The sequence below is a fragment of the Rattus norvegicus genome, chromosome 13, assembly GCF_036323735.1.
Source record: "Rattus norvegicus strain BN/NHsdMcwi chromosome 13, GRCr8, whole genome shotgun sequence".
In the NCBI taxonomy this organism is placed as follows: domain Eukaryota; kingdom Metazoa; phylum Chordata; class Mammalia; order Rodentia; family Muridae; genus Rattus; species Rattus norvegicus.
In genome coordinates, this window is record NC_086031.1 from 94,582,612 (window position 1) to 94,592,894 (window position 10,283).

A 10,283-nucleotide genomic window follows, 5' to 3' on the forward strand; every position below is an offset into this window, starting at 1 on the left:
TCCGAGTGCAGCTTTTATTCCTTGTGCTGGGCTCCCCTACTGCAGGGCCATTGTCACCCTTGTGTTAACCACCCTTTCCTATCCTCCTTTCCATGCCTTTTTTGTCTATAGTACTGATTATCACTGTAGACTTTCCCCAAAGTTTGTAGCTCAGATTTCAATGATATTATTTCTTCTCGCTTCTAATTTGTACTTTAATTTTTTAACTCTATATATTTAATCTATCTTAAGTCCTATTTAAGTATCTTAAATCCAAAATCATTTTCCCTTTTGTTTCTGTTATTTTGCTGCCAGCATGGGTTACTTTTAAAAATGACTGTCACAAAGCACCAGAGGATGCAAGGTAAGAGAGGAAGGGCTCCTTTGGTTCATGGTTTAGGGGATACAATTTATCGTGACCAGAAAACAGTATGGCAGCTGTCCCAACTGGGTCTGTGGCAGAGGGAACTTGGAATGTGGCTTGTGGCTCTATAGACTAGAAAACAGAGCCCAGGAAGGAAAAGATGCCCACTACAACCCCAGAGCCCATCTCTTCGGGACTCGGTCCTCCATCTAGGTCCCATGGCCTCCCAAAACACGAGTGCCAGCCGGGCACCAAGTATCTAAACACGGGAGCAGGTAGGAGATGTCGTGCTTTCAAACTGTTACAGTGTCCACAGTTGGGTTTTCTGTCTACTTGATGGGCCCATGTTCTCACTGAGCTGTGCGCTGAGGAGAGTGGGAGAGGTGTTCTGCTTGTTGGTATCAGGAACTACTTTCCACCTCCAGCAGTGACTGTCACCTGGTTACCTGCTCATCTGTTGCCATGGCAATGGTCATACCTTCCCAGCATACCTTTGGTGCAGCTCCCACCTTCACTTGGGAGCAGTTATTGTCACATTTCAAATGAAAGGCAGACCTTTCCTGCCCCCTTCCTCTTTTTCTTTCTTTTCTCCCTCCCTCCCCCCGCCCCGCCCCCTCACCTTGTCTCCGCCATCCCAAGAAAGCTCCTCGCCATCCCAAGAAAGCTCCTCCACGTGGAACCGTGTTGGCCTGGTGCGGTTTGTCCGGACTGAGCGTGATTTCCATCCCAACACTGCCTGAGTTCTGATTCCCTCACAGGGGCACGCTGCTTTCACCCAAACCCCCCCCCCTCTGCCCCCTTTCTCCTCACACTGGGTCTTCACATTTGCTCTGCTTTATCTTTTCAGTTTGGTCATGTGTTTGGGCAACTTCTCCCACGCGTACTTGTTCAAAACTCTCTTCCTCTTAGTCTCCTTTTTGTCCCTTGGTTTCCCGAGAAGGTAAGACAGGGAAGGCGGGAGGGCAGAGCACTGGGGCTCTGTCTGCAGTGACTCTGGAGCTGTGTCAGGAGTCAGTCCTCCAGTTTGGATAGCACGCACAGTTCCTGTAGGGAGGCAGAACCTTCGCATTGTTGACCAAATTTAGCTTGTTGCCCTGGAGCCTCCACTTTGGCCAAAATCAGCCAAGTTATTCACTTCCCCCATTTTTACCCTTTTCCCCCACAATGGCTATTTCTGATTTCTTTTTAGACGAAGCGGGGAATGCTAAAGAAACAAAAACCACCGGAATGAACAAAACCCCTGCATTTAAAGCTGGGGAGAGATCAGACTCTGTGGGACTCCAAGCTACAGAAAATGTTCCTAGGAACAAGAAAGGCAGTGCAGAAGGCACACATCACATATGTCACCGGCCCGACTTCTGCATCCCAGCCTCTCTATTCTTCCACCAAGTGCGTCTGCGTACAACTGTCCTTTAGAATGCCACAGCGGCTGCCTTTAGCCACAGGCACGGTTGGCTTCACTTTGTATCCACTCAAGTGCACACACCATGAGTCATGTGAGGTTCAAAAGCCCAGCAGGACCAAGGTACGTTCATGCCCAAACTTGTGGGGCAAAGCGGGGTAGGGCGCAGACACGCTCCAGTCTGACAGAAGGTCTGGGGGAAGCTCTACCTTGGGCGATGACTCAGAGCCTGGAAACAATGACTTCAGCACTGACGGTGACCTGGAAATCAATCTAGTCAGCTGTCTGGGCTGGAAGAGAGATCCCCAGCCAGGGGAAGCAGCCCAGAAGCTCCCATCCTGCCCTTCCCCCAACACTCTTGGGCTTGTTTGAGGGCTGGAGTGATGATTTCATTCTGAATCTCTGAGTTCAGTCTCAGGGGCTGCTGTGGTGGCCACAGTCTCTGGGTTGAATAATGGGGAAATCAAGCTGATGTGGTAGAGTAGGCCTCAAGGACTTTTAGCAGCTAAGTGGACGTGCAGGTCCATTCACTTAATTAGCAGAGATTTCAAAGTAAGGCCCATTGCCAGTTGTTACAAACATGCAATTATAATCATTAATGGCGCGAATGGCCGCCTATTGCTAAACACTAATTTCACTATAGCTAATCATCTTTTTAAATTATTTGCTTACAATGTGCCCAGGGTACAGTCTCACTCACTGCCACCATCTCGTTCACCCTTCCCAATGATCCCTGAGGTCCGTATTATTGTTTTCATTTTATCACTGAGTAAATATGTATATCCACACTGGCACGTGAATTTGTGTAGTCTCCTTATGTCCTACCCGAGATCCCTTTGTAAGGCTGGTGACCTCATCTCCCAGTGGCTATGATAGTGGTTGCTAATGCTTTGTACCCAACCCTCTTCAGGAAAGTGGTCCTGGCTTAAATGAGAACAACTTCCCCCTGGAGGTAATTCTCTCTCCTCCCTGCTACCAGAAGCCTAGGGTTATTAATACTCAGAGAGTGCATGAGGCTGGGAGGGGTTAGCAGGGAAAGTGCTTGCTGTACCTAAGAGCCCCTGAGAAGTTGGGTGTGTCACTGCATGGGTCTGTAATCCCAGTGCTCCCACAGGAGGGTGAGAGGCGGAGACAGGAGAATCCCTGGAAGCTCATTGGCTAGCCAGCTTGGCATCTGCAACAAGAGACACAAGCAATAGGTCAGACAGGTAGTGGAATTCACAGATCAGATAGCCCTTGCCTCTGACTTGTCTCCGGCTGACACTCTGTCTTCACGCCCTTCTGTTGTTTTCTCTGCCTCTTCTCGCTTTGTTTTCTCAGAAGTCCTTGTTTTTAAGTGATGTACTTGGGTCCTACTTCCTGTGAGGTCTACCCACAACAGCTGAGGAGTGAACACAGGCTTTAATTCCAGGCCCACTGAGTTCAAACAAGTCCTCTTAGCGGTGTGTCAGTCCGTCTCTCTGAGTCTAACTGTTCCCATCAGTTTTAAAACAATGGAATAACGTTACCCAATAATCTCTTCCTTTCTTCTCAATAAACCTGAGTATTTACCTCTGTTAGGACTGTAGACTACAAGGGCCAAGTGTCTGTTTCCGGTGCGTGGTGTTTCTCAGGCTGAGGCTAGAAGGTGGTGAAATCAACCTCAGTGGTTTTCAACCTTCCAAATGCCGCGACCCTTTAACACAGTTCCTCATGTGGTGCCCTCCCCCCCCCCAACTATAAGATTATTTTTTGTTACTGTAATTTTGCTACCAATATGAATCCTAATGCAAACATCCTTGTTTTCTGATGGTCTTAAGTGACCATTTGACCCTCAAAGGGGTCATGACCTACAGGCTGAGAACTGGAGAATTGGAGCAGCCTTTGGGAAAGAAATGAAACAGACTGGAAAGGAAAGAAAGGCACCATCAGAGGGCATCACGCTCACCACGCAGGTGCTCTAGCCTTGCTGGAGATGACATCTGGCAGAAAGAACTTCAAAGAGGAAAGGCTTATTTTGGCTCATGGTTTCAGTTGTGGCAGAGAACCTATTCGTGTTAAGACAAACCAGGATCAGAAAGCGAGAGAAATCCGGACCAAGTATAACCTTCGGTGACCCACTTCCACCAGCTAGACCCTACCTCCAAAAGCTTCCAGAACCTCCCTGAATAGTACCACCAGCAATCATTTCAGATTTCTTCCCTCCCTCCTTCCCTCCCTCCTTCCCTCCCTCCCTCCCTCCCTCCCTCCATCCCTTCCCCCTCCCTCACTTCCTACAGTGCTAGAGATGGAGCCCATGTATACTAGATTGGAGCTCTACCACTGAGCTACACTCTCAGCCCCAAACTTCCATTTCTGTACAGCGAACCTGCTTCATGTCTATCTCCACAGAGGTTTGATAGGAGAACCATGGGCATGCTGAGTAATGGCACAAAAATGTCTTTTTGACTACTTGCCAATAAAAGGAGTTTAAAGGCTATTTGTCTGTGGGAATGAGAGGCGTTGGGGGGTGTCTTATTTTATAATTTATTTTGGTTTTGTGCTTGCAGAAGATTTCTTTCTCATACTACAGTTTATTTACAATTCTGTTTGTATTCATTTAAGTAACCTTATGATAAAAACGGGTTTGTTAACACTAGGGTGCCCTTGAGAATACTTTTCCTTTAAAGGTGGGATAAGGAGTTGGCGAACCTTGTGTTCTAGTTATGAAACCACTCGGAGGTTCGGAATTAAATCTCAGAGAAGTGGAAAAGGCTTTGCTACTTTAAAATACAAATTATACAGCAGCCACGTCGTGGCTGACAGGATCTGAAACCTGGGATACCCAACTACTCAGGCCAAGATCAAGGGCATTGGTCTCTTGTAACATTTTTAACTTACCTTGAGAGTAATTCAGCCACAGTAGGAACTTAATTCCTTGCATGAATGAACAGATAAGAGGATGGGTGAATGGTTATGTGGACAAATAGGAGGGTGGTGTTTAAATGGGTAGGTGTTGGGTAGGTGGACAGATAGGAGGTTGGTGTGTAGATGGGTGGGTGGGTGTTGGGTAGATGGACAGATAGGAGGGTAGGTAGGTGAATGAGTGGGTAGTGGGATCATTTGGGTACTGTTAGCATCTGTTCATTGAATTATAGCATTCTGCTGACATTTTTATCCCTGTTAGAGGAATTTGGCCCTGTATATATGAAAGAGGGCACTCCTTTTTTAAACAAAAGAATCAAACTTCTCTTTGCTAGCAATGAAGGATTCACAGTGCACAGACATTTATGGCTCAATGGCTTCAGCAATCATCTCTTCCAATGTCCTTTTATGGTGAGGGTTCAGATGATTATTTAATGATTATTCCATTTTTAAGAACAGGCCGAACTTCATTTCACTTCTCACTTATTAATTTATTTATGTATATATGTTTTGCTGTGCTGAGGGCAGAACCCACATCCTCGGGCGCTCTAGGCAAACTCTTTGCTTGCCCCTGGCATGCACCCTGGGGCCTGTAAATCACCATAGTCTACCTTATTTAACCTTCCCATCCTGCAGTCTCATGGTCTATAAAATGGCGATGAAAATATTGTCTAATTCTTGGATTAACATTATAATGAAATGCTCAATACATGTCCAGGATATAGAGTGTTGAGAATAGCATCTGGCACTTTCTACACATTTAAATAACTAACCTTGAGATTATTACTACTTAATGGCAAAGACTTGGGATTAAGAATTGAGTTGCAAATCAAATCCTTAAGAATGGACAATACCAACCAACCAGAGCTCCCAGGGACTAAGTTACCATCTAAAGAGTACACATGGACAGACCCATGGCTCCCGCTGCATATGCAGTAGAGGATGGCCTTGTTGGGCACCAAAGGGAGGAGAAGCCCTTGGTCCTGCCACAGCTAGACTCCCTGCCCCTCCCAGTGTAGGGAATGTCAGAGCGGGAAGGCAGGAGGGAGTGGGTGGATGGGTGGGGGAGCACCTCATAGAAGAAGGGGGAGGTGAAATGGAATAGGGAGGTTATGGACGGGAAACCGGGAAAGGGGATAACATTTGAAATGTAAATAAAAAATATTCAATTAAAAAATACTGGAATTATTTATTTTTTTTCTTATCTTGGCTTTAGTATGGAGTGTTAGTTTAAATAGCACTCTGCTTGGTAGCTCTCTTTTCCTTACTCTCTCACCTCTTCCCTTCTTGCTGAGACAAGGTCTCCTGTAGCCCAGGATGTCCTTGAGTTTGCAATGCAGCCAAGGCTGGTCTTTACCTTCCTGCCTCTCCCCCTTAGTGAGAACCATGGCTTTCTGATTTTTGTCTAAACGAGGGCTCTGCCCTGGTCTCTTCTGTACATCCACAGGATGGGGCCACGCAGTGGGGTCTCTGGAGAAATGGTGGCCCAGCCTTCCTCCCCTCTTACCACCTGTCATGCCTCGAGTGGTCCACTCATGGTCTGCTGCTTACAGGGCTGCTTCCTGTGGAAGAGATGTTTATTTCTGACATCGGCATGTAGGCATTCAGACAGCCTCCAGATGGGTTTCCATTCTCCACATGATGTGGGCTGGTTGTCATGTCACCCTGGGGTGAGAGGGTTTGGATGGGAAGCTTCAAGCAGAGTCTCTGGCCCCAGGGCTGCTGGAGGGAGTGCTGTTCTGAAGCTGCATCTCAGGATGCTTTCCCTGGGGCCCTGTAATAGCTGACGAGGCTGGTCTCTGAACCAGGTGAGGAAGAACAGGAGCGTCAGGCTCCATCTTCTGAGTTCTTCCAGGAGCATGAGGCCTTTCAGCAGGGTGAAGACCATCCTGGGAGAAGCTCCTCCCCGGCCCCTCCTCCCTGCCCTTCTCCTACCTGTTTTAGCTTACCACACCCTAGTGCACAAAACAGACACAGTTAAGGTTCATTTATTTTGCCCTTTTTGTCCATTTTGAGACAGGTCTGATACTACAAACTAGACTTCTGCTCACAGTCCTGCATCCTCCCCCCAAGTTCTGGGGGGCGGGGTGTCTAGGCCTGTACCATTAAGCCAGGCGCAAAATAGATACCTTAAACGACAACCCAAGATCTTCTCTTCTGCTGGGGGGCCTGGAGATCATGATAAAGGGAGATTTGCGTAGGTAATAAGTAAAGCAACTAATCTCAGCACGAGAAAGGCAAAGGCAGATGGATTTCTGTGAGTTCTGGGCCAGTCAGGGGTACATAGTGAGTGAGATCCTGTGGAAGGAGGAGAAGCAGAAAGAGGGGAGAAGAGGAGGAGGAGGAGGAGGAAGAGAAAGAGGAGGGAGAGGAAGAAGAGGAAGAAGAGGAGGAGAAAATCTATATAGAGGGCAGAACCAGTTGACTTTGGTTGAGGTGTTTACCATAGCAACAAAAGCAACCTAGAACACATAACTACCAATAAACTTCCCCACAGGTCCAAGAATGTCACTCTATGCTTTCTACCCACGTTCTGAGCCCCTCTCATCCTGTACTCCAGCCTCACCCAAGTCCCTGCCTCTCTGTGTAAATAGCCTTGCACACAATGTGCCCTTGCTATCGGACTTCTTCTCTCACCTGCCAAATTCTTTTCATCTTTTAAGGCCCAGGAGAACCCTGGCCTGATGTGCCCACACTGGCGACTCCCTGGTACTTAGCTCTGAGATCATGCACCAGGCTAAATGGCAATCCCTTTTAAGCTCAGCTCCCTTCTGAGTGCGTGAGTTCTCTGAAGATGAATGCCACCCCTTTTCATTGCCTTTTCTTTTCTTTTCTTTCCTTTTTTCTTCTGCCTGGAAAACTCAGGAATGGTCTGATGGATAAGTGAGCAGTATTGATAACGCCCAGAGTTAAAAACAAGATGCTCATAAACTGGGCATAGGCTGTGTTGGTGGAAGTGGCTACGAGCACCTGAAGCATTGCCCGAGAACAGTTTGCAAGCAATAGAGATATAATCTCTGCTTTCACCTCACTGTGAGGGGAAGGAGAAATGGAGGCAGAAGGAACTTCCTCTTCCTGCCAGGGGTAGCTTCTGTATTGTGTTAGAATGTTGCAAGGTGACATATTTCAAACCTCTGTCCTTAAAGACTTGGGGTGGAAACAACCTTCCTTTCCCATTCCAAAAAACCTCAAAGGACCTGGACAGGCAGCATCCACCCCTAACCCCAACACTTGGGAGGTAGAAGCAGGAGACTGGGGAGTTGAAGATTCTCTGCCACCCTGGACTACATGAAAGCCCGCCTCCAGAAACAAAAAGAACCAACCCCAGAAATGATAGGTCCTGCTTTCCTTTCCTCTTCCTGGACTTCCTGCTGAAGCCCCTTCCAAAACCAGGCCTGCCGTATCAAAACCCCGAGGGAAATGCTCCACAGAAACTTCATGGGTACCACACATTTATTTTTGTCCTCCAGGGTCCCCAGATGTCACACAAGTACAGCTATGCAGAGAAGGGTGCTAAGTCTGCACCTCACACCACCATCATTTAAGATTTCTGTCAATGACAGGGTGTCTTAGTCAGGGGAACTATTGCTGTGATGAAACACCATTAAGGAAAGGGGTTCTTTGGCTTACACTTCCACAGCATTGGTCATCACTGAAGGAAGGCAGGACAGGAACTCAAATAGGGCAGGAACCTGGAGGCAGGAGTGGGTGCAGAGGTCATGGAGGAGTACTGCTCACTGGCTTGCTTCTCATGGCTTGCTCCTGTTGCCCTGGCTGGACAACCAGACCCGGAGACTCACCTGTTGCTGCCTTGCCAGTGCTGGGATTACAAATGAAAACCATGGTTTCTGCTTTTTGTTTTTTATTTTTATTTTTTTAACATGAGTTCTGGGGATCAAATGCACACCCCCAAATGCCTGTGAAGTGAGCACTTAATGAACTGAGCTATCTGCCTAGGCCTAAAGTGTTGGGAGTAGTTTTTGTTACACCTTGTTAAGCTCCAGGTGGACCTTGCTACCAATCCCGCCCAGGTTCCCTCAGATCTGCAGATCAGACACGCATATTAACTTAATTTTCAACCTGCCTTATGGCTCAATTGCTGGGCATGTCTAATCTCAGCTCAGCACCCTAAACCTGCCCTCAACTTTAGATGTGTTCCTAATCTCCTGGATGTGGCTACTCCACAGATCTCATACACCTGGTCACCTTTTCCTCCTCCAAAGCAAGGCCCAAATCCAAATCCTCCTCTCTCTCCTGAATCTGCTGACTTGCCTGAGGGAACCCAGAAGTCCCATCTATCCTGCCCAGCTCATTGGCTATTAGCATCTTTATTGATGGATCAAGAACCAACTGGAGAACAGGACCTTAGCATCAGCGGCACACCCTACACTAAAGTGTAGTCCTGATGGCATCTTTCAGCAGGGGTATTTGAATGTGTAAATTCACACTGAGATCTACAAAGTGGGGCTTCAGTTGTTTCCGTCCATCTCTTCTAGTCCAGCTGTTTCCAGACAGGGAAGAGGTGATAATGTTTATTATCCTTCCCTCAAAGAATGGTTGCCCCAGGTTTTGGATCTCTGTGCTTGACTTGGAACAAATCAACCCACCTATGTGATCTGGTGCTCAGATGTTTGAGAAAGTCAGTGGGAAATGAGATAACTGTATCAATATCCGCACATGGAAATGGAGGATTCCTATAATTACCTTGGGTTTCACTGCACAGATATTTCCAGTAACCTTGAGCTTCTCTTTCTGGCACCACAGATCCCCCTTGAGGATCTGTGGTGGTTTGTATATGCTTGGCCTAGGGAGTGGCACCATTAGGAGGTGTAGCTCTGTTGGAGTAGGTGTGTCTTGGTGGGCGTGGGCTTTAAGACCCTCATCCTAGCTTCCTGGAAGCCAGTACTCTGCTAGCGGACTTCAGATGAAGATGTAGAACTCTCAGCTCCTCCTGCACCATGCCTGCCTGGATGTTGCCATGCTCCTGCCTTGATGATAATGGACTGAATCTCTGAACCTGTAAGCCTTGGTCATGGTGTCTGTTCACAGCATTAAAACCCTAACTAAGACAGGGTCCCTTCTAGGTGATTATACCTGGTGTCAAGTCCACAGTCAAAATAACCATCACACTTGGTTACTAGCTGGCTGTTACTTGGACACAGTGGAACCTTTAGGAGGAGGGGCCTAGTCGGAAGTTGGTAGGACCCTACTTCCTTAATCCTTTGCTCCCTGACTACCCTGGATGAACAATGTCACGATGAACTGCACCATGTCAGGTTCAGAGCCACAGGACCAAGAGACCATGGACAGAAACTCCGAACCATAACAAACCACTGTTTTTATAAGTTGACTAATTTAGGTATTTAGTCACAATGAAGGAAAGCTGACTAATATAACCCTAAAATACCCACCGAAAGAGGAGCTCCTAGGAAACCCATTAGTAGGAAGGGCAGACATTGGCCCTTCGGTGAGTACTTAAGTGCCTTCTCTACCCTAGGTATTGCAGATGCATATGACACTAGGTATCAACATGGAGGAGACAAAGAGAGGTGCAGAATGCCAGGGAGTGCATGTAATAAATGTTGAGTACACGGATGAATAAAGAATGAACTATTATGCTGTAGGGTGTGCTCAGAAAGGCTTCGCACTAGGAAT

General features: G+C 47.3%; 1 long non-coding RNA gene across 2 annotated transcripts; it reads left to right on the plus strand.

Annotated features, from left to right (window-relative positions):
* Nucleotides 1-743: 743 nt before the first annotated feature.
* On the plus strand, nt 744-4,203 carry LOC120096326 (uncharacterized). Of its 2 annotated transcripts, XR_005492675.2 has the most exons (3): nt 814-1,283; nt 1,533-1,868; nt 3,545-4,203. It is a non-coding gene; the product is annotated as an uncharacterized LOC120096326 (long non-coding RNA). The 2 variants fall into 2 exon arrangements; XR_010057110.1 differs by having other exon boundaries at nt 744-1,868.
* The last annotated feature ends 6,080 nt before the right edge of the window (nt 4,204-10,283 follow it).